At 40.6% G+C, this 5,598-nt stretch overlaps 1 long non-coding RNA gene across 3 annotated transcripts; it reads right to left on the bottom strand.

The window, feature by feature from the left end:
• Positions 1-221: 221 nt before the first annotated feature.
• Positions 222-4,967, bottom strand: LOC129478318 (uncharacterized). 3 transcript variants are annotated; one of them, XR_008656396.1, is made up of 4 exons: positions 4,885-4,967; positions 4,265-4,436; positions 1,290-1,360; positions 222-655 (listed from the first exon to the last, which is right to left on the bottom strand). It is a non-coding gene; the product is annotated as an uncharacterized lncRNA (long non-coding RNA). The 3 variants fall into 3 exon arrangements; XR_008656397.1 differs by having other exon boundaries at positions 222-606; positions 4,265-4,486; XR_008656395.1 differs by having other exon boundaries at positions 222-640; positions 4,265-4,486.
• Positions 4,968-5,598: the final 631 nt, after the last annotated feature.

The following is a 5,598-nucleotide window of genomic DNA, read 5'->3' on the forward strand; positions in this document are numbered from 1 at the left end:
TTCAATAATTTTTAAAACACCTAATTCCAACTATTAAATCTTCTTCAATCAAGTACCTAGAATTACTTTGGTTTCCTAAACTGAATCCTGGCTACTACATTCCTCAAGCCTGTGTACCAGTGATTGGCATTTAAACACACAGAGTTCTTCATATATAAATTGTTTGTAATATGTAATAAAAATTTATATGTCATATGTATAAATCAGAGACAAAGACTGTGTTGAGGATACTACAATATTTTAAAATTTAATAAATTAAATGGCAAAGACTAATGTTACTGCACAATCACAATATGTTAAATGGAAAATCCCCTGCAGAATGGTTTGATTGGAAACATCATTAGGCCCCAGCTTTTCCTGACTCTGAAGCTCTGGTCCACTCAGGAGGTTCTGCCATGGTTGGAATGTCTGATTTCATATGGACAGAAAGATTGCTGATTAGAGAGCATCCTGATTTTTTGGTGTGGGTGCCGTGCTATCTCCAAGGTCTGTTGAACAAGAGTGGAGGTGGCTGAGCAGCAGAGAGATGTTTGTTATGCAACTCAGCTTCCTCATGAGGTCATCTCCGAGGGCAGGTGTGGTCTGCTTCATCAGGATATCTCAGGTCTGAAAGAAAACATTGGCTCCAACCAGAGAAGAGCTGAGGGTGACAAATCTGAAGTCAATTGTGACAAGATGACGTCATGGCTTCCGTCTCAGGTAACAGCAGCCATGCACATCATTATGATGATCTGACTTGGTTTTCTGAGTTTACCCTGGGGCAGGGTGAGGGTTGGGCAAGGAGCCAGAATCCAGGCATGCTCCCTGGGCACCTTGCCATTATTCAGTTCCTAACGAAGCTTAGAAGCATTACCCCTCCCTGAATCAAAGCACAGGTTTCCACCTCCCTAGCCCCACCCTGAATCCTCCATGCTTCTCAGTTCATTGAGAAATAGGTGGAGAGCCCTCTGATGTTTTGAGACTGACTCATTCAATTATTTTGCAAAAAAATGAGTTCAAATTCAAGAGTCTAGGTTTCTTTGAGTTTCTCTGTTTTCTTCCTCTTTCGTTCTATTCTCCTATTTGACCTTTAACTTTTCTTCACAGCTTTAGGGGGAAAATGAGCGAATTCCTCAGAGGTTTCCACTAGAGGAATAAAAAAGACTAATTCCTGGAAATAAAGACGGCAGGTTGATCCCTATTCTTTTGGCACAGAAGCTATATTTAATATGATATTGAGAACTTATTCTCTGTAAACATAATGATAGAACTACGTTATGTGTTAACTTGGAAACAAAATCTGTGTTTACCATATTCCAGAAGAGAGATTTCTATTTTTGTCCAAGTGGGACACATTGGGCTCCTAACCAGATGTGGTTTTCTAGAAAGAGGAAAAAATGGGAGTAAGACTTCCAAATGTCTTTCGTGGTTGGCCTGCGATTTATACACAGTGATGGCAACATGGTGGTTCTCTCCCCTGGGATTTATTTGACATTACACACAATTAGAGCTATGAAACAGAAACCTTTCCCTAACAAACAGAAAATGGGACCCCGGGAAGCTTAAAAATAATGGAGGGAGCCAAAGATGGGTAGTAGAAAAAGCTGTATCTTATAAAAACTAATCTGGCCATGAGGCTGTTCACAAGCAATTCATTATCATTTCTCTTGTGGTCTCTGTGAGGACTTTCTGGCTGTTTGAATGCTGTATTTTCACAAGATAGTTTCAAACAAAAGGCCAGAAGGACAGTGGGAGCAGAATAAAAATTAAACATGTTGACTTTGTTTGGTGCCCTGTAGGTAAAATGTCACATCTTGTCCTCGGCTCCTAAAGATTTAATTACCCGGCTCATTTCCCAGAGCTGCTGTGCAATTCATATTGCTTCCAGGTAGCAGATTATGCAAACTCATGATTGCAAACAGGAACTGAGCTGTTTTGAGGATGAAGTTTGTTAGTTCAGGGTATCTGCAAATGCAGTTGTTTGGCTTCTCTATCATACTCTGGCACTGACGGTAATTGTGCCGTGTAGAAAATGCAGAATTGTTACGAGCGTCACACGCCTAGACTTGTTGGCAGACGTGGGCCCAGGCTGGCTGGAACTGTTTCAGCCCTGTGTTTCTGCTGCTCAGGGAAGACAGCTAGGAACTTGATGCACTATTCACAAAGGTTTATCACATGCCCACTGTGTGCTGAGTGAGCTCCAAAGGCTGACATTTCCTACTGGCTTCGGATAGGATGAGCAGTGTGACTGTTGGTCTCTCGGGTGGCCTGCCCGGGCTACACTATTCCACTGGGCACTGCAGGCAGAAGCATGTTTTACTTTTGTGGTTAGAATACCTCAAGTTTTCTATGAAACTCCAGGCACCAAGTTTCAGTTCCCAAGGAAAAGTAGGGTGCCACACAGTGGCATGGACTGAAGTGGCCAGTGTTTTCCCATCCCATCATGGGATACGAAGCAATTGGCTTCATTGCTCCTGGCGTCAGTCCATCCAGTAACATAAGCTATTCGCATTACAAGCAAGCAACTAGACAATGAAACACATCTCTTCTCATTTTATTGCATTTGCTTTTGTTCTGCATGCACACACACACACACATTCACACACACACACACATTCACACACACACACACATGCACATGCACACACTCTTTTCCCCCAGGCCTCTGAGTCCAGAACAAGAGTTACTGACTAAACAAACTGGCTTTTCTTCCATTCTTTCTACAAGATATGAAAGCAAATGAGATTATTTCTGAAACACACCAAAACTAAATTGCTAAGTGAGAGTTTTGCATAAAGTCCACGTGTGAGGCAATATACATAATGTTACTTTTAAAGAAATTCCTGAAACTCTTTTCTTCCAAGATAAACAGTGTGTGTTTATCAGAGATTCTAGGGGATTTCGATTCACTATGATATTCCAGGAGTATTCAGCTTTGCTCTTGCTTTAGTTCTATGCATCCCCTTACAAAGTTCTGTTTTGTTTTGTTTCTAAGTTTACCTATATCATCCTTTTCATCTTTCTAGACTTTGTTTTACCCAAAGCCCTTGCCTGGGGGCTAGAGCACGCTGTATTTGCAAAGATGGTCACACTAATATATAATCCATCCCATGACTCTTCCTACAGTGCAATGCTGACCCCCACTGAGATGTGAGGCAGTCTCACCCTCACACCTGGGGACACCCCTATCACTGCCTGGACCAATAGAATACAGGGAAAGTGATGCTGGGGGATTTCCAAGCTAGGCCGTAAAAGGCAATATGGCTTCTACCTGGCTTTCTTGGGTGCTTTTCCTTGGCTTCCAGCCACCTCGTTGTGAGGAAGCCCAGCCTGCAAGGAGAGGCCATGTGTGGGTGTTCCAGCCAAAACCTGAAAGCCCTTGTGGACTGCCACACCCACCAGGCAGTGGCCTGCAGATGGTCCCTGCTACTGCTTCGAGTGCCCCAGCGGAGACTCCAGACACCATGAGGTGGAGACAAGCCACCCTGTCTGAATTCCTGACCCACAGGAACTATGAGAGGTGATAAAAAGTTATTATTTTAAGCTGCTAAATGTAAGGGGAATTTGTTAGGCTGCCATAGATAGCTAATACAGGACCTCTTGTATCCCAGCCAAGGGGTTTAGCTGCCATGTGCAGTAACCTCAGGAATCACCGGGTGGAGCTTCCTCAGCTCTATTTCCAATTTCCTCCTTTAAAAACGTGTCTTTTACAGTCCCCTTTACTAGCCAGTTATGAAATTCCTGGGCAATACAACAGATCTAGATACATGATATACATTTGTATGATTATATGTTTGTATATAACATATATATTATTCATATACCTAACAATAATATAGAGAAGCAAAAGGAAAATAATTCTTAATAAAATAACGTGAAATTCAATATATGATCATTTCTTCTGCAATGTGTTCCTAAAATCACTTGCTACGGAATTTTGCATAATAAAAATAACAGAGCTTGTGGGGAAATGAGGTTAGTGACAGAATACTCAACACCTATACAGGAAGTTTTTCATGACTTCATAGGCTCTTGGAAACAGTGACTATAAGCAAAACTACATAGAAAGAAACCAATTTTCCTATAGGCTAATTGATGTCCACAAGAGTTAAGTTCCTGTAGCATATTTCTGATTGCAAAAACATCACCAAACTTCTAAATGAAGACCCAAACACTTGTAATATTAAACATTAAAACAATAAAATAAATGTAATATTAAACATTAAAGTAAAAGCTATAATACATTTAAGACAAATTAATAAAAACAAGTAAGAGAATTATTTACCTGCTTATTCCAGTTCAGGGTTGAGGGTGGCTGAAGCCTATCTCTAAAGCTCAGGGCACAAGGCAGGAACCAGCCCTGAATAGGACACACTCCCATCTCAGGGCGCGTGCACACCACCTGCACTCACTCATACTGGGATGTGTAGACATGGCAGTTCACCTCATAGGCACACCTTTGGGATGTGGGAGGAAAGAGGAGTACCCAGAAAAAACCTACACAGACCTAGAGAGAATGTGCAAACTTCACATAGATGGTGGCCCCACCAGGAGGAATTCGTTTTTTTTTTTCTCTTCAACATTATAACAAAATGACTTTGAAATAAAATGATGTTATTCCAGGACCTGCTATATAATTTTGTAATTAATTCATTACAAAATAAATAATAAACTTTATTAAAATTCTGCTGTAGTTTAAGACACCTTAAATTCTCAGCCAATAAATTATATGTATGTATATATATACATGTATGTGTATATATATATATATATATATATACCATTTACCTTGATAAACACATGCAGTTTTGGAGAAGGGGTGTGTATTAGTCTGTTTTCATGCTGCTAATAAAAATATACCCAAGACTTAGTCATTTATAAAGGAAAGAGGTTTAATGGACTCACAGTTTCACATGGCTGAAGAGGCCTCACAATCATGGTGGAAGAGCAAGGGACATCTTACATGGTGGCAGGCAAAGCAGAATGAGATCCAAGTGAAAGAGGTTTCCCCTTATAAAACCACCAGATCTTCTGAGACTTATTCACTACCACGAGAACAGTATGGGGAAACCACCCCCATGATTCAATTATCTCCCACTGGATTCCTCCCACAACACATGAGAATTATGGGAGCTACAATTCAAGATGAGATTTGGGTGGGGACACAGCCAAACCATATAGGGGTGGATGGAAAGGCCTGTCATTTATGGAATGAAATATTTCCATACCAGAATGGGCATTGGCCTATTTTGGTGCCTTCTCACTGGTTTAAAATAAAAATTCTGCTGCATTCAGTGGTAGTTTTCATCTTCAACCCACTGCAAGTAATTTTTGGCCATATTTCAGACAGCTGATAATTCTACTATTTCATTTCATTGTTGTTCTCAAAGCCACTTCCCTGATGTTCTGCAATGTGGATTCCTACAGGTACGATGCTTTTGCAATATCACGTGATATTTGTCTTTCCAAATATTTTAATATATCAAGCTACTCCTCAATATTCAAGGCTTTTCTTTGACATGCATACTCGGATTCTTATAACCCAAATGATTGCTTATGTTTGAGACTCTGTAGTGGATACTTTTATCAAGAACGTCTAACACTCAAGAGACCAGCTCT

Source organism: Symphalangus syndactylus, chromosome 3 (genome assembly GCF_028878055.3).
Source record: "Symphalangus syndactylus isolate Jambi chromosome 3, NHGRI_mSymSyn1-v2.1_pri, whole genome shotgun sequence".
Lineage (NCBI taxonomy): Eukaryota > Metazoa > Chordata > Mammalia > Primates > Hylobatidae > Symphalangus > Symphalangus syndactylus.